Source organism: Callorhinus ursinus, unplaced genomic scaffold (genome assembly GCF_003265705.2).
Source record: "Callorhinus ursinus isolate GAN/ISIS: 27379988/994484 unplaced genomic scaffold, GSC_fseal_2.0 scaffold1, whole genome shotgun sequence".
Classification (NCBI taxonomy): domain Eukaryota; kingdom Metazoa; phylum Chordata; class Mammalia; order Carnivora; family Otariidae; genus Callorhinus; species Callorhinus ursinus.
Window position 1 is genome coordinate 31326918 of NW_027397063.1, and position 20033 is coordinate 31346950.

The following is a 20033-nucleotide window of genomic DNA, read 5'->3' on the forward strand; positions in this document are numbered from 1 at the left end:
TATCCTTTACTATACTCTGTAAATATTTACTATACTCTTTAAATCTCCAATCATATTCCACAGTCAGAAAAAGTGAATATCAGGAAAAAAACTCCACAACTTCTCTACCATATTCAGTTATCTATATATAATGCCACAAATTCCTCTTCTGTCTCTGAGATCAGATTATTCTCTGAGAAAGAGAGTAAGCCTTTGACCCATGAACTGAAAATTTTCTTTTCTTTCCTTCTTTGGGCTCTCTTTCTCTTTTGCATTATTGAAACGGTCTTTTACTTATCTAATTAAAATAGTTTGAGTCCGCTTCAATCTAAAAACAACTCTGTCTTCTACTACCACTCCAAAAGAAAACAAAACAAACCAAAAAGCCCCAAACTTGCCTTAGTATCACTACCTCCTCCAGTAGTTACTGATTTATCTCCTTCCCTCCATTTGTGATCAAATGTCTTGAAAGAATATTTTGTACTTACTTTTGTAAATATCCTAAGTTTCCATTTACTCTTTGTCAATGGTATATAAACTAGTGTAAACCTGCCTTTAGTATTTGTAGGATGCTATAGAAAGCTATGTGTGTGTGTGTGTGTGTGTGTGTGTGTGTGTGTGTGTGTGTGTGTGTGTGTGTGTCTTTGGGCAAGTTATATAACTCTCCTAAGCCTATAAAATTTTGATACCTATTATGAAAAATTTGGTACGGGAATTAAATGGCACAATGCCTGGCACTGTATAAGTGTTCCATAGATATTGTCTATCACTACTCTTATTCTTTCATATTTTTATTCCTAATATTTCTGCTATCATTCTTCAACCCACTATAATCCACTTCTGCCCATAACCTCATCCCCAACAAGCCTATGGAATTGCTCTTGCTAGACTCATCAATGACCTCTTAATTATCAAATCCAATGTACATTTTAAAAGCCTTATTCTCTTTGAATATAATATTTGATACTTATTAGATGCTTTTACCACTTGAAATACTTTCCTTATTTGATTTTTTCAAAAATATTATTTATTATTTATTTATTTATTTATTTGAGAGAGAGAGAGAGAGAGAGAGAGAGTGTGTGAGCAGAGGAAGGGGCAGAGGGAGAGGCAGAGAGAGAATCCTCAAGCAGATTTCCCCCTGAGCACAGAGCCTCATGTGGAATTCAAACTCACGACCCTGAGATTGTGACCCTGAAATCAGGACCTGAGCCGCAATCAAGAGTCTACCGCCTTAACGCTTAACCGACTGAGCCCCCCAGGCAGCCCCCCTTATTTGACGTTTATGATATCTTTCTTAGTGCTTTGCTATTTCTACACTGTGTCCCTTATTGACTCCTCATTCTTAGTGAGCTCTTAAATACTGAGTCTCATCAAAGTCCCATCCTAGATTTCATTTCCTTCACTTTCTTGGAGCTTCCTTAAGATAATTCACTTCAACAGGACTAATGATTCTAGTTCCACATCTTCCCTGAGCTCTCAAACTATATGTCCAATTGTGTACTGAAGGGCGTCCCACAGATGTCTCATACACATATCAAAATAACATATCTACAATGGAACTCATTTGTATTCCCCTCAAATAATCCTCTTCCTACAAATTTTATTTTAATTGTCTCCCTCTTGTAGTCTCCAATTCTAACTTTGGTCCTATCATATCTCAATTGAAATGTTCAATTCATCTTTTATCTAGTGGCTTTGCATTCCAGTTTATTCACCACAGAATTATCTCTAAAAATCAAATGTCGGTACCACAATGTAAAATGTACCTAATAGTACTGAACCCTACACTTTTTAAAGTGATATAATTTTTGTCATGTATTTTTTTACCACTATAAAAAGAAATATAAAAATCAAGTGCTGGGAAAAATTCTCTAGTGTTTCCCATTATTACAAAGAGGATATTTCAAAACCAGGTTCCAATTTACCCCTGTAAGTTCCTCTGCTGCCAATGTTTCCGTGATTCTTATCTTCACCCTATTTGTTGAATATTCCGGGACCCATCACTACCACCGGGCCTTTGCATATATTGTTCTCTCTGCTAAAAATATGTTCTTTTCTTGTCTAATGAACTCTTGTTTATGACTTAATCTCTAGTCTCTTTTCTGTTACATTTCCTCAAAATCTCCCAGAGAGGCAGCAACTCTCTCATATGTACTCCGATAATACCATAATCATATAAATCTTTACTATAGTGCTTATCACCTTATGGTATAATTATTTATTTCTATTCTTCTCCCCAGCTGGACTGTGGACACATTAATCACAAAACTATGCTTCATTAGCCTTTTTATCCTTAGTTTTTAGTGGAATTCCTAGAACAAAGTTGATATTATGGGCTGCACAAATCAATGAATGAGAGAGCATAGAAAGAAAGGTGGCAAATAACATCACAAAAATTCCTGTTACAGTATTTATTTAAGATACCATCAATTCTTAGAAGTGCCATTATTTTATTTGTGATTGAGAAGGAAACAACTCTGCCAATTAAACTATAACATAATACTTTCTTGTGGAAAGAGCCAAGATGCCCATCGACAGATGAATGGATAAAGAAGATGTGGTATATATACACAATGGAATATTATGCAGCCATCAAAAGGAATGAGATCTTGCCATTTGCAACGACGTGGTTGGAACTGGAGGGTGTTATGCTGAGTGAAATAAGTCAATCAGAGAAAGACATGTATCACATGACCTCACTGATATGAGGAATTCTTAATCTCAGGAAACAAACTGAGTGTTACTGGAGTGGTTGGGGGGGGGGGGGATGGGGTGGCTGGGTGATAGACATTGGGGAGGGTATGTGCTACGGTGAGTGCTGTGAATTGTGCAAGACTGTTGAATCACAGATCTGTACTTCTGAAACAAATAACGCAACATATTTTAAGAAAAAAGAAAAAGAAGAAGATAACAGGAGAGGAAGAAAAGGGGAGTATGTCAGAGGGGGAGACGAACCATGAGAGATGATGGACTCTGAAAAAGAAACTGAGGGTTCTAGAGGGGAGGGGGGGAGGGGTTTGGGTTATCCTGGTGATGGGTATTGAGGAGGGCACGTTCTGCATGGAGCACTGGGTGTTATGAACAAACAATGAATCATGGAACACTGCACCAAAAACTAATGATGTAATATATGGTGATTAACATAACAATAAAAAAATTAAAAAAAAAACTTATATTTTTCGAAAATTATACCATTACTGAAAGAGCTCTTTTAGGCTTAGTTGGATATCCAAAAAAATTTAAATGTAATTTATAAGCAAACTGTATTACTTTGGGCAGGTTATATTACTTTTCTAAGTCTCAATCTCAATTGCTTATGGAATTCTTAAAATATATTCACTTTCAGAGCCCACTCTTCTGAAATTCTTTTTGACTCACTCATCAGTGAGCATGTTTTCACACTGATTGTCATTCTCTGTGCTTCTATGTTGTGGATGCATGGTTATTTTTTTTAAGACTTTATTAATTTATTTGAGAGAGAAAACGCATGGGGGGAGAGGCAGAGGGAAAGGGGGAGAGAGAGAATCTCAAGCAGACTCCTTGTTGAGTGTGGAGCCCTACATGGGGCTCAATCTCATGACCCTGAGATCATGACCTGAGCCAAAATCAAGAGTCAGACACTTAACTGACTGAGCCACCCAGGTGCCCTGATGTGTAGTTATTTCTTACATCTTCAGTATTTTCTTCAAAATTTTCGTCTAGACTCTCGACTTCCATTTGACAGTTTTTGATATCTGACACTTTATCAATCTTACTACAGTGTGTCAATAGATAGTTTTCTTTCAAAAAGAAACAATGGCCTTCTTCAGATGGTGATTAAATGGTTGGTTGATTGAAAATCATGAGGTTGCAGTTGTTCACTCACATTGGCAGCAATAATGACTAAGTCATTATATAGTTTGGGGTAAGCTTACTTTTAAACTAGCCCGGTGCATATCCACTAACAAAATAAAATCAAGAAGTAAAACATTAACACTTGTGGAGAAAGTTTCCTAGTTGTCTCTTTCAGAAAACATTTATCGTGTTTATCAGCTTAGCCATTCACCAACCATCTGTATGTGTGTGCACCCGTGCATGTGTATGCAAATACATAGTAGCATTTTTGAGGAGATATTCTGAGATATTCTTCAGAAATAGTTTGAGGTTAAAATTTAACATGGAGGAGACATTTAGCCATTGGCAGTTATGCACAGTGTCATAGTGATATATTACCTTTCTCCATCCATGCTTCATTTAGTGCTTTGGTATTAACATTATAATTTTACAGCATGCCAAAGATCTCTAGGATTCATTAGCTTATCCTATTTGATTAAGCATATATTTATTCCACAAAAAAACATATATTTATTCAGTTTTCCTCAGCTGAAAGAAGTAAAGGTGCTTTAGTTGCTGGAAATAAACTTGCTACTGTTCAGTTAGCTGGAAGTTTCTGACCAATGGATGTCAAACATGTTAAAGATAATCCTGTGTTATAATTCAATTGGGTCACACAAAATTCTCATTGATTTCAAAGTTCACTCATCTGTTCTGAGGTATATGGCAATTTTCCTTTCCTTCAATTGCATTGCTTGGTGTGTGATAGCCACTCTTTTTACAAACAACTCAGCAATAAATATATGTGTCTTATATTCTTGGATCTCATTAAAGCTTTCAGTTGTTCTTTATAAGAAATCTATAGAATTGTGTTCATCCCCGCCCCTCCCAATGTATGCTTCATTAATATCTAATTCGTGCCCCACTGCTCTGGGTACGTACCTTTCTGGGTATAAAATAACTTACTGTTTCTATACTGAGTCACAGCATAAGTAATCTTTTTGATGACATTTTCAGCAATGCACATAACTCAATTTAAGTTATAATATGAATAGCCATGATCGAGTTCCCATATATGCTGGAAATAGAAGTTACATCAAGACAGCAAGCAATGATTTTAAGTTGCCATCAGCTGTTAAAATGTTAGGGAAAAAAAATTGTTCCTTATAAACAACAAAATATTGTTGATTCCAAGGGAATTCAGCACAGTGACTTTTCCAAAACTTCTCTGTTTGTTCTCTACTCACAATTCTACCCATTTACTTATTTCTCAATAGATGACTTCACTTCCTATATTACTTAGGGAACGCTCAAAATTTTGAAGTGTGTTTTATACTTGCTGACTTCACTTTTTCTCACCATCACTTGCTCTTTAACCCAAAGTATTTTGACCTCCTGCACTGCACTAATGAAACCACAATTCACCAGTGATAATCACAAAATGGCTTTTTCTCTGACCCGTGCTTTTCATTCACTATGTATGATTTTCACAATTTTGACTACCCACACTTGACATTCTCTTTCCTTCTGAATTTCCTAACACTTGAAGCAGCATTCTTCAACATATTTATTTTTGTTACTTATCTCATTTTTCTTTTAAGAAGCTCAAATTTCACAAAAGGAAGAAGCTAAGAGAGGTTGGTAAAAGAAAATGTAATGTTGAGGGCAAAATCCTCCCAGAAAGTCATAAAAAGAAAGGAATTTAGAAACACACAACTTTAATTTCCATCTCTGCCTGTGTTAATCCTGATTTTCTTCCACGGAGGGTGAAGGGGTCAAAACAAAAAGGTGTTTATTGGGTTGTAAACGGTAGGAAATGTTCTCCCAAGCACAAGGAGAAGGAAGTGGGAGTTACTATATTTCTCCCACATACCAAAAGATTACGAACATTCAGTAACATGCTTTTTTTTTTATGCCTTTATTTAAATTCCAGGTAGTTAACATACTGAGTAATATTAGTTTCAGGTATACAATTTAGTGATTCAGTACTTAACATACAATGCCCGGTGCTCATCACAAGCGCCCTCCTTAATCTCCATCACCTATTTCACCCAACCCCCTGCCCACCACCCCTCTGGTAGCCAACAGTTTGAGTAACGTGTTTTTAAAAGTCACCACCTGGTGGGGGGGCGGGGTGCGTGGGTGGCTCAGTCATTAAGCATCTGCGACTCAGGTCATGATCCCAGCGTCCTGGGATCAAGCCCCACATTGGGCTCCCTGCTTGGCACTTGGCGGGAAGCCTGCTTCTCCCTCTCTCACTCCCCCTGCTTGTGTTCCCTCTCTGGCTGTCTCTCTCTGCCAAAAAAAAAAAAAAGTAACCACCTGGGATGATTTCTTGGTTCACAACAATTTTTCCTATATTTGGGGATAGACTATTAATAAGCTAAAGTGGGAGCTTAGTGACCCTATATGTACTCTGAATATCTGGGGTTAGACATCTGACCAAATTGGGCATATTGATTTGGTATCCTTGGAATTCAAACTTCAAAAAGCAGAGACACAAAGGTTTGCTGGGCATGTTAATAAATGTCAACACTGGGAGCAAAAAAGTGTTCCTTCAACTCTTAACAGTTGCCATAGTCCCTGCTGTTCTGATAAAATATACTGTTCAATCCTTCAGTTAAAGTTGTAATTTAATATTAAATACTGCATAGACTTACAGTGAGAATCTACCACTTCCTTATCCCTCCACTGAGAGATACAAAAACTCTGTAGGTTCAGGATATGTTTTCTCCTTTGTTGTCCCTTAAAGACTTTGGAATGAAATTTTATTCACAAAATGTACCTGATATGGACTTTTGAATTTCATTTCATTTGGAATTTCATGTCAAAGTCCAAATGAGGAACATTTTGTAAATAGAGTTAAGTAACATGAAAATTTTGGTATGTAAACATCATTAGAAAAAAAATTTTTTTAATGAAGTTAAATGTGATTCAGAATTTTATTTATTTTTTTAAATATATTTTTTAGGATTTTATTTATTTATCAGAAAGAGAGAGACAGAGGCAGGCAGAGGGAGAAGTGGGCTCCTTGCTGAGCATCGAGTCCCTGATGTGGGACTCGATCCCAGGACCCTGGGATCATGACCTGAGCTGAAGGCAGACGCTTAACCGACTGAGCCACCCAGCCATCCCTAATTCTCAGAATTTATATAAGATTCAATCCATTGATTTTGTATCTCTTAACCATTTGTTTTCCTTATTATCAGGGCTCTGAGAATTGCTATATGTTCAGAGTTACTTTTTATTGTCTATCCTTTACAACACACCTGTGAGTTAGCAAAATATGATTATTCATACTGTACAGATGGTGGAACTAAGGTATAATGCCATCTAAAAGCTGAATAGCAGAGTCGGAACCAGAATTTATGATTCCCCAAACCTTTAGGTAGAGCAGTATTTCCAGTGATAGCACTGCCCTCTCTTTAATGGTTGTGAACAAAAGGCTGAATATAATTGCAATCTCTAACAAAATGCCAACTACATTTTCAGGATGGATTTGGCTCTTTCACTTTAATGGCAATATATAGTGTATTGAAATATAGATAATGGTTATTAGAAGAATTCTGATATCTCTAATCTGGTATAGATGTTATAGCTTTCCAAACTTGGTCACAAACATAATATCAATTCATCTTTATATCACCTTAGTTGTTTTTTTTTTTTTAATTTGTTATTCGTCTTCTTTAAAGAGTGTGTCAAAACAGTTTTTAAATTCCTACCTCATTTGATGTCTTATTTAGGGTACGTTTATTAAAACAAGTGGTGATCTCTGGTGGAAAACAAAAATGTGTTGTTGAAAAATGGCATGGGACTAAGCATTTAACCCTAGGTACCAGGTTTAGAAAATGCCAGCTTAGTCACCCACAGAAAATCATATTTTGTGACAAGTATAAAAGTTCAGATTAAACTTACGTTACCATAGGTAAAGAAAGGACACAGGGAGAAATGTAATTTGGACTGATATACTTTTGTTCTTACTTACAAAAATGCTATATGTCAATATTAATAAAAAGGTTGTTTCTTCTCTAAAAACTAAGTACAGGAAGAAGAGATGTTGGCCTAAGGAGTACTGTTTTTTCCAGGGCCAATTCAGGAAAAACTAGATTAATGAAACACAGGATAATATCATAACTGATTTTCCATAATACCAAAATAAAAATAAATCTTTGCCATATGTCTCATCTATGTAGTATCTAAATTAAGATCTCTTCCAGGGTTTTCAAAGTTTAGTTTACCACCCATATCATTCAGACTTTTCTCCTGTCAGTTAATGAAGCGCAGGGACTAACCTCAGCCATATGATTCCTATCTGTCATTGCCACAGCTGTGATGAAGCCCAAAATGAAATTCCAGTCTTCATTTAATTCCTGTGGCTTGTTATTGGTCAGGTAATCAAGCACAACTCCTGGGGTCTTGTGTTTTCAGATGAGGAAACTAAGGTCAAATGACTTGCCCTGGGTCACACAGCAAGACATCATAAGAACAGGGAAAAGATCCAGTAGCCTTGGACTCTTTCAGACATTACCAAGACCACTGAACCATACTACCTTCTCAGGTAATTGCCTTCTTTGATATCAAGTGGGTCACATTGTATTACCTCTTTTTTTTTTCTTTTTAAACAGAATACTGTGTTGTTGTTGTTGTTGTTTTCTTTCTTTCATCGTCTTCTTTTAAACGGGTATTTAGAAACGCCGTTCTCTGCATAGTGTTTATGGTAATTATCTTCAAGGAAACCAGAACACAAATTTAAAGTACTCATTAACATGCTGATTAGAAATTTCTCTCAAAGACTCAAAAGGCTGGAAGAGACCCCCAGAGATCATCTGATCCAGCCCCTGACTTCAGGCATCTTTCACCTAAACAGTTTCCAGCAGATGGAAAACTGTATTTATGACCCCCAAGGAGAGAGTCCCCAACCTCCTTTGGTAATACAACCCTGTGCTTAGATCTGCTTTACTATGTAATGGATTATGGGCAAAATGTAGAAGAAGAAACTGCCCTCTCTCATAATGTCAGATATTACTAAATGACTAAAATTAACCATAATTTATATTTGTATGCATATAATGTAACTGACCAACATTTCTGATTCTATTTTGGAAAAGTCTAGCTTGTAATTACATATTCTCTTGACATAAAACCTGTTGTAATTTATTTTTCAGTGTAAAAACATATCCTAGAATATGCTGAATCTTTGTAATTTGGGGTTAAAATGTCTGCCCTTTTTATTTTTGTGCTTTTGGCTTCTGCAATGCAGATGCAGAATATATGTCTCATGGAAATGCTAGTACTTTCTCTCAATCCTTACGCTGTAACCCCAACCAGGATAACCTTAGGCCGGATTTGAGAAAACTGAGAATTAAGAATGGTCTCTGATGGCTTAGAAATTAAATGGTGATCTGGGTACATGTGTACATTTTGACTTGTTCATGGGAATTGCCTTCAACACGTTCTCATTTCCTTAGGAGATTGTGGATAAAAATCTTCAAAACATCCCATCTCCATAATCCCAATCCCATTTCTGCATCATTCCTTTTAGGGACTGATCTCACCTCTGCCCATTTATACTTCTGACCTAGAATAATTTTGTCTTCATTAAAATTAGACTATCTTTATAAGAATATTAATGAGTACTCTCCTGAACTCCACATTGAATGGCAGAAATTATTTGTTGAAAGAAAAAAATTCCTAGCTTGAATGTACCTAAGAGAATGAGAAGTTTATCCAAAGGTCTGGCCCCTCATATCTACACAACCAGCTTCAGTGAACTACATGAATTATATTCTGGGCACTGAAGGTGTTGGGAACATCCTGTCATTGTCATTTCTTCATAAGTTAAGATGTTTAAATGTATCAACAACAACAGATTTCTCAGATGGTCTCCCAGATCTTATCTCTTCTTGTGTATTCTCTGCTTTCTTAAGACATCTCTGAGACAGGTCAAGCATTGGCTTGAGAGTTGGGTCATCTGAGTTTCTAGCTGTAGACCTTTCACTGGCCAACAGTGAGGTTCAGCAATTTTTTGCTATTGTTCCTTGATATATTTATTTGCAAAACAAAGAGCTTGTAATAGATGACCTATAAGATCTCTTTCACCTCTAAAATTTTAGCATAAGTGAATGAACAAATGAAGAAATGGATGACTGAATAAAGTTATTGAGCATTTTGATCTAGATTACCTAGTTGGTCTTTCAATAAAATTGAGTGATTTATTTAAATATGCATTTTTGAAATATATTTCATGGTAAGCTAAATTTTGATCGAATATTGTTCACTCAGTATAACAGATATTTAATGGACCCTTATGTGCTAGATATATGTGAAGGGTTAAAAAAACAACAGTCCATTATTTAAACTTTAAATATGTTGGTGGTTAATACTATGGACACAGCTTGAGTCCAAAATTAAATATCAATTAAATAAAAGTTTGATTAAATACTAATGTACTATATCCCTCAAGCAGGGAATTTAGAACAAAGTATTAAACCAAGTCTGTTTCAATGAAAAATTTCATGTCAGGTTTGTCCAAATATCTTTTACTCCCTTTTCTAGGGCTGATATGAGAAAGCATCAAAAATACTCCTGCCAAATGAAGGCTAGATAGATGACCAATTTGTACACATCTAACCATGGCACAATAATAGTAAAGAATAGCATATGCATGTCAGTAAGGTCGACAGTGCTCTTTATAATCATATGGGAGGTGTTAGGTACCATTGAAAAAAGTCTCCAACTAGAATAGCCCAAAGAATGTTATGCAGAACCAATGATTCAGACTGTATTTAAAAATTAGTCTCACCTGTGGCAGGTAGAATGCTATACCTTCATGAGATCCACATCCTAATGCCTGGAACCTGTGAAAATGTTACCTTAAATGGCAAAGAGGAATTAAAATTGCAGTTGGAGTTATGGTTGCTAATCGGCTGACTTTAAAATAAGGAGGCAGTCTTGGAATATCTGGGAGGCCCAATGTAATTACAAGTGACCTCAAATGTGGAGGAAGGGCACAAGAGTCAGAGTCAGAGACAGATTTAAAGATGCGACACTGCTGGATTTGAAGACGGAGGAAAGTGCAAGGAGCCAAAGAATTCAGGCAGCCTCTAAAAATTGGAAAGGCAGGAAGCAGAGTTACCCCTCGAGCTTCCAGAAATCACTGGATTTCAGTCCAGTGAGATAATTTTGGACTCCTTGACTCTCTAACTATAAAATAATACATTTGAGTTGTTTTAAGCCACTAAGTTTGTGGTAATTTGTGACAGCAACAATAGCAAACTCATACGGCATCCTTCTGGTAGTAAAACAAAAGGTAGACATTCCATAGAGAGATCAGGAGAAAATGGCTTCTAACCAGGCTCCCTTACAAACCAATAGCCTGTGCCAACTAATCTCCAAGTTGTACTTGAGACTCTACATCTCCAGAGAAAACAACTATTGTCATAAAACTGTAACCTATAAAGTCTATTCTGATGTGACAGATCAAGTTGGTATTGTTAACTACAAATTTAACCCTCTTACCACAAGTAACTTTGCTTGTAGGGTTGGTCGTCATCATCAAAATAGATTAATCTTAATTAGGCAGAGACCCTATCTTAATACTTCTTTACATCTCTTTATACTGTACATAGAGTAGACCATCACTAAATATGATTATTGATTATGTTATCATAAGAACCTTGTTAAAGTTAGTCTCAGGTAGAGAGCAATCCCAAAACTGGGTGTAAAAACATACTAACAAGAAGATTCCAACAAACAACATCCAGGTCTTTGTTTATGAATGATTATTTTTAAATTTTATAAGTGTAATATTAAAATTTTTATTTTTATTTTACGTTTTGAAATGGTGGCTTGTAGCCTAAATTGTAATTCTCACAATTACAGTAGAAGTAGAGAAGGCAAAGATAAGCAGTCCTCCTATTAAACCAAGTAAATACAATATAGTAATTTCTAGGAGTCTGAACATTATATACAATCAGGTATTATTTATCATTACTATTGTGTCTATCAATAAGTTCAGACTTCTGCACTTTGGACATTCTTATATTTCTTTGCATCAAAAATGTCCAAAATTATTTTCAAACTTCTTTTAATGTTTCATCTGCTCTTAGGCATCTTTGAACTTCTGAATCACCTCCTTGAATGTAAGAGAAACAAATGTTAAAGGAGATATATACTTAACATATTTTTGAAGATAAATTTCTAAATTCAATATATTAATTATAGTCCAGCTATCTGAAAGATTTCCAAATATCAAATTTACAGTTATAAATTCAATTAATTACATAGTGGCCCTAAGTTTTATGGCCACATATTTTTCCTTGTCATCTAATTCTTTTTTTTTTTAAGATATTTTAATTTATTTATCAGACAGAGAGAGCTCACAAGCAGGGGGAGTGGCAGCTTCAGACAGGGGGAGAAGTAGGCTTCCCACAGAGCAGGAAGCCCAACATGGGGCTGATCTCAGGACCCTGGGATCATGACCTGAGCCAAAGGCAAACACTTAACCGACTGAGCCAACCAGGCGTCCCCCTTGTCATCTAATTCTTGATGTTCCTTTAATATCTTTATTGGACTTTTAACTTCTTTAGAACAAAATTCATATCTACTTCATTTTTACATCCCTCAGAGGTACTAACAAGCATTACATATTTTATATAGTAACTGCTCTATAAGTGTTTGTTACAAGACTGAACAAAACAATGAAGAGAAGACCACTTAAATGTCGCTTGAAATGGGCCTTATTAAAAGGCCACCTTATTTGTACAGAAGATGCAATGCCTTTGTTTTAGCAAATTATTTATACTTGCTAATTTACCAAGATCTAACATCCAGAGCCTCTCAATTTCTATTCATTTGAAATAGAAAGTGAGATAGCTATTAAGGTTTATTTTATTGAAGATTCAAATCCATTAATCCTATATTGAAGTTCATTTCTATTTTGTGTGGTAGTAGTTCTGCACTCTAGAATCCTTATTGGATTGAAGAGCAAATATATACATATGTTCTGTTGTGCCAGGGGGCACAAATTCTGTCTTGATTTACTCATGTGCAACTACTATTAACACTGTGAGGAATTCAGGGCAAAGTTTATTTTATTTTTCAAAAAGGATCATGTTGTTACATATTCCAAATAACACATGAACTCTCTTAGACTATAAAACCAATGATGTGCAGCCACACACATTTAGTGTATTCATTTAGCTTTTTCATTGACTAAATGTCTGACTAGTCTGACTTATTATTTAATGGCATATATTTTTAAAAGCAAGATTTGACAAAGAGAGAAATGAGGCGAATTTCTGGAACTATAAAGCAAGGATTCAGAAATTATAGAAAAAATTCCACATTTTAACGTTAAAACATAGTGAACATGCTGAAACATAGGACAATGGTTCACACATTACTTGGCTTTAAATGTACAAAAATTATCCATATGTTTGAGCTAATCTCATTTGAGTGTTATTCTTTAGTCAAGTAAAATAAGTGCTGCCTAGCTGCTCTGAATTTGGAGAAGTTGAGAGAGGGGGATCCACGAGGAGATGTTGAGCACTGAGAAGAGATGGGAACCAGGAGGGGAGGTGTAACAGGGGATCCTTCTGTAGCTTACCCTTCCCTGAAATCAAACCTTGTATGCCTCTGTTGAGTGAATGTTGGAAGTAGCAACCTTAGTCCACATTCTTGGCTGTCCTGCCCCCTGAGCACATACAACCTGCCTCATCACAGTTGCAAGGGAATTGGAACAAACAGAATCTATATGGGGCTATGAAGAATCTGTCTTCACGTATGTCCTCACATGTCCTAGCTTCTTACTAGCTATAGGTCTTTGAAAAGCCATTTCATTTCTCTGTTGTTTTTTTTTTACCTTTTATAAGAAATCAGAGATTTTTAGACTTGCCAATGACTCTTTCCATCCTACGCTATGTTTCTAAATTTTTTAATGCTATGTAAGTTGACATGTTAGTTGTAATTTTGTTTATAAAGTCATATTTTGTACTGTAGCATTATCGAATGTAAAACAAAATATAGTGTAAGGTAGCAAATGAAATAACAAAATATCTTACAGTATGCCCAAATTTAAACCAAAGTATAATAGGAAATAAAAAAGGGGTTATCCACACAAAATCCTTATCTAGAGCTAAGACAAAATTATTTATTGATTTTGAACCAGGATCTCTAGACCTATGTTGTTTATGGAGATGGATAATGTTGGATGCCCTTCATATACAGGGAGGCTTGAAATAGAGTATGTCAAGTCAATACAAATACATTAAATATATGTCATTTTTGCATTAAAAATATTAAAACATAGATATATAAAGATGTTATTGCATTAAGTTAAAAAATATATATGTTTCTTTCATTAGGGAAATGATTGAAGAGTATGACAACACATCTTTTCTGAACCCAAGGAGCTTAGGAGCTGATGCCAGGAAGAAAAAAACAATACAAAGAAACCTGTAATGAATCTTCTTAAGATAATGAAAACCAAGGGGCGCCTGGGTGGCTCAGTCAGTTAAGCTCCAGAATCCTGATTTCCGCTCAGGTCATGATCTCAGGGTTGTGAGATGGAGCCCCACGTTGGGCTCACATGCTGGGCGTGGAGCTGCTTAAGATTCTCTCTCTCCCTCTGTACCTCCCCCACCCCTCCCTCTCAAATAAATAAATAAGTATAATAAAAACCAATGTTAGATATACAAGTCAACTCCCATAAAAATAATAGAATCAAGGACAAGAAAAACAGATTTCTTTTTTAAATTGAGGAGAAAGAAATAGACCAATGGGGGAGGAGTAGCTGATAGAGTGAATGTATCTAGGACTGAATGAATTTCAAAGTAAAGAGATTACTCTTAAAACATGGAAAGGTAACCTGGGAACAATACTACAGATAGATAATACCTTGTTAGTACTTATTATGTGTCAGGCCTATGCTGGGCATTTTATATGTATTAGCTTATTTAATTCTTTCAACAGCCATATGAAAGTGATTTTATATGGATGAAATTGACATGGAGAGGTTCAGTGACTTGCCCCAGGTCTAATTAGCTGAAAAGTGGCAGAGTTGGTTATAGATCTAGGCAGTTGGTGTCCAGAGTCAGCACTCTCAACCTTGACATTGTACACCTCAATAGCTAACAGAGTAGAAGAGGGCATCCAGTCAAATTTTAATCTAAGATACTAAAAGCCAATGAATGGCAAATATCCAGTTTTCAAAGAAGAGGAAACTATTTTATGAAATACTCTAGAAAACAATTTTAAACAGATTATTAAATTGTGTTTTATTAATACTTGGAAAAGAAACCATTGATCATATGGAGTGAATATTTTTTCCTCAGGTATGAATTATGCCAAACTCAACTCATCTCTTTTACCTTTATGGTTTCTATAACTGATAAAGTGTGAATAAAACATAGGCATAATGTATCTTAATTTAAGCAGAAATGTCTTTCTGTCTTATTAGAAATTACAAAAATCTTCAAAATGGTCTTAAAACTGAAAGTTAAATAAAACCTTGATGATTTAATATAAATGGATTCAGAGATAACTACAATGCCTCAAAAGTGCTTATAAATGAATAAATACAAAGATGAATAGATGTCTCTAGTGATGCATGAAAAGTTTTGTTTTTAGGTTTTTAGATTAAAATTATCCATTAATCAAATAGAGGATGGGGAGGACTAAGCAGAAATTTGTATTTTTTTAAAAAGTGCTGAAGTTTTACTTGACTAAAAGTTTGATATGATTTAAAGAATGGCAGCCAAAAATGCTAATGGACTCAAAGAGAGTGCTGTCAGAAATACAGTACACAGAACAAGGGCAGAAATGGATGGTATAATTCTAAGATTGCATCTAAATAGTTGTGTTCCACCTGGGTGACACATAATGAAGGGAAATAATTAAGAGGGCAACCTGGATGGTAAAAATTTGGACATTTAATGAATAAACAACAGAAGTTTAGTCTGTAGAACAGATATGTGTGTGTACTCCAGACATAAATATTGGGAATACATTGATCTCTTTTTGAGAGACAGAACAACATGATCTGATCCATATTTTAACAGGCCCACTCTGTCTCCTATTAATGAAGGACTGTTGGAAGAAAGGCAGGCAGGGACAAGGGGCCCTCCTGCCCTAAGAGGAAACCACCCTTAAAAGGATTTTACACCACCCTTCGCCCTTTCCTAATTGGTAGGTAGATGACAAAAACCCAACTGGATGACAGGCACAGGGAGAGTTAATCAGATTAAAACAGCCCTCCAACAATCCCATAAAAACCCCTAGACTTAGAAACTCCGGTGGCAACCTATTGGGTCCCCTCCCTCTTCGGGAGTTTTGTGTTATCACTCAATAAACTTTGTTTTACTATCACTCAGTAAACCTTGCTTTGCTGCCCACCACTCTGTCTGGTCTACTTCTTCATTCTTCGAAGTGGAGTGACCAAGAACCGCGGGCACCGAAGGAAGAAGGAAGAAGGAAAAGAAATCCTGCAACACTATGTTAAGACAAAGTGGAATGAGGTAAGAAGCAAGGCAGTAACATAGGTGATAATGATCCAGATGAGAGATAAAAGTTACCTGAATCAGGATGATTTAAAATGGTAAAATACTCTATCTTTTTGGCTATATCATAACTTTAAGGTGAAGCCAACAGAACTCGGTAGTATTATTTGTAGGGCGTGAAACACCATACGCCAAGGTATTTGGCCTGAACTCTATGCTATCCAAATAAAATTGCAGATTTTACAGAAATCTTAGAAACTTTCTAATCAAGCCTTTGATTCCTTAAAGGAATCCTGTCTACAACAACCTACTCTTCTTTGGACAATTCCTTGACAAGGAACTTATAACTCACGCAGCATTCATCCCATTTTAGAATAGCTCTTTTTCTTACAAGCCAAAACCTGCTCTGTGATGGACAAGTGTGATACTGTATTTTATAAGAAATAAATATTTGATCTTTGTCCTGTTTTGGTACAGAGCTCCTAAAACCCTTGGGATTTCCTAAGTGATAAGAGTGATAAGGTATCTTGCCATTTTTTTTAACGACGTGGATGGAATTGGAGGGTATTATGCTGAGTGAAATAAGTCAATCAGAGAAAGACATGCATCATATGATCTCACTGATATGAGGAATTCTTAATCTCAGGAAACAAACTGAGGGTTGCTGGAGTGGTGGGGGGTGGGAGGGAGGGGGTGGCTGGGTGATAGACATTGGGGAGGGTATGGGCTATGGTGAGTGCTGTGAATTGTTTAAGACTGTTGAATCACAGACCTGTACCTCTGAAACAAATAATACATTATATGTAAAAAAAAGAAGAAGAAGAAAATAGCAGGAGGGGAAGAATGAAGTGGGGGGAATCGGAGGGGGAGACGAACCATGAGAGACTATGGACTCTGAGAAACAAACTGAGGGTTCTAGAGGGGAGGGGGTGGGGAGATGGGTTAGTCTGGTGATGGGTATTAAAGAGGGCACGTTCTGCATGGAGCACTGGGTGTTATATGCAAACAATGAATCATGGAACACTACATCAAAAACTAATGATGTAATGTATGGTGATTAACATAACATAATAATAAAAAAAAGAACATGGGGTAAAACAAAACAAAACAAAAAAGAGTGATAAAGTATCTTGATATCCATGACAAATCCTCTTCAAGCACACTTGATTTTATGTTAATGGAGTAACTTTTGGAAAGCACTTAAGGATGGGGGCCGGCCACTAGGGGAACCAATAATGTGAGTAGAGGGCTGGAAATTTCAGTCTCATCCCTGCAACCTCTGGGGAAGAGAGGAGGGTCGGAGATGGAGTGTAGTCACCACTGGCTGGTGATTTAATCAATCATGCAACATAATGAAGTGCCCGTGAAAACCCAAAAGGACAGTGTTGAGGGAGCTTCCAGGTTGGTGAAATCAGAATGCCTCTAAATGCTACTGTGCTGGGGCCTTGAACTCCAAGGGAACAAAAACTCCTTCATTCAGAACCTTGCCCTGGGTATCTCTTCTTCTGGCTGTTAATTTATATCCTTTATATATTTTGCAATAATGGGGAGGGAAGGGTATGGAAATCTCTGATTGTTAGCAAGTCAGTCTGAAGCACAAGTAACAACCCGGATTTGTGATGGGGGGCATCTGAAGGGGGGCAATCCAGAAGACTGAACCTTTAACCTGTGGAATCTGACACTCTTTCCAAGTAGAGAGTGTCAGAATTGAGTTGAATTATAGAACACATAGATGATGTCTGAGAATTGCTTGGTGTGGGGAAAAAAAATACACACTGGAATTGGTGTCAGAATTGTAACAAGTGAATGAAAGAAGATGAAAAAACTGGTAGAAAGGCGGGTAAGAGAAGAGTGGGGAGGAACTGTATTTGTTTCTTCACTGGCATGTCCCCCATCCATAGCATGGTATGTGTCATAGGTAATATTTTTTTTGCTATCTGAGCAATCTGAAAAAAGAGCATTGGGTCATAATGATGTGACCATAGGATGTTAGTTTATCATTTCTTAATGAGATTTAAAAAGAATATAATTGAAATGTTTTCTCTACCCACCATGCTTATATAGGTGTCTTATTGATTCAGTGAGTTTGTTTGTGATGATGGTGGGTTTTTTTGTTTGTGTTTTGTTTCATTTATGATGATGGTTTTAAAGAAATGAAAAATACCCATGTATTCTAGTTTTTGGCTCTGTGGTGTCCTAAGTCTCAGCTTCTCAGCTATATTAAAGTGTACATGCCCTTTAAATAAGGAGTGAGATACAAAATATGAACTGGTACTTTGGTCACCAACTAATCAGAGTGAATGCCAGACAGTCTGGTGCATATCAGCTAATATCTGCCTGCTTCAAACTATGGGAGAATCAAGCTATTAGAGTGCTGAGTTTAAATACTACATATTTTTATTTTGTCTTTATTGTAATAAACAAGCCCTGTCTTTAGCTCCTGCTGTGCACTTTTGGAGGGTCTTCCATATGGTTGCTGCTAAGTATTTTGGCATTTTCCCAACTGTTACAATTGGGTCAGTGGGGGGGATTGTATAGGAGTAATAAAACAAGGGTGACTGCAGCAGGGAGGAGTACGATTACTACGCACATAACAGCTTATTGCCTTTCATGCATTCAAGCACAGCTCAATGCCATTCATTACAACAGGCAGCCAGGATAAACTGCCTTTTGCCATGGAGTTTACACCAGAAAGGCCAGGCCTAGCGTGCAGAGCCTAAGTGTTCTTGTTTACATCTTTTCCTGTTTCAGGACTTCTTCACTGTCCTTTAATATCTAGAATAATTTGAGGATGAATAAGACAATTATACTTTGCATATTACTATTCTGAGAAAGTTTTCAAGAGCAGTCTCTTAGCTAAATTTTAGCAGCATCTGTAGGATTATCAGTGGCCCTGGGGACTTAGGAGAGAAAAAATGGGGAAGCAAAGTGTGACTCCCACAAACACTTAGAAATCTTTGAGACATGATTCATAAAGCCAGAGGTGACTAATAGTATTAACACTATTACTGGAGTGTTTTCCCTGGAAGAAATGACATGAAACAAAGGCTACTACCATTTTTATCCTGTGGAAGACAGTGTTGCTTAAAGCTCTAATAGATTGGAAGGAACAAAGTTCACAGCAAAATTAAGATTCTAAATAGTGAAATAATATATTAAACTGAGATATGTGTACACACACACTGAAGTAAAACAATGAACTTAAGGTCTTGATCCAAAGATTGTGTTTTCCATATTTATGCTTATACGCACAAGTATTCTTTAAATAATTTATTATGTTTTTCCTTTAGGTGTTCCTCCTCCCACATTAAGCACCAAGATCCAGCTATATAGCACTCTAATAGGTTCACAGCATAGTCATGAATTTTTTTCGAGCAATTACAAGAAATCGAGATTTTAAGAAATAGAACTGGAGACGTTTAAACCAGTATACAAATATGTGTGGATTTTTTGGTTATTTTTTTATTTATGTTTCCAGCCAAGAATAGTAAATAGCGTTGCATTATGAAAGTTGTTCCCTATTCCCTTCCTTCCCCGCTATTCTCAAGCCTAGGAACAAAATTCCAGAGACAGGCCGGGTGGTCGGAGCCCTGGGACCGAGAGAGGCAGGTGAACGCCTCGGGACCCACAGCCGGCTTCGCGGGCTAGCGCCCTGGGAGATCGCTGACGACTCAGGGCGGAAAAGAACGTGAACTTCGGAGACAAACACCGCCGAGGCACGGACCACAGCCCTGCAACCAA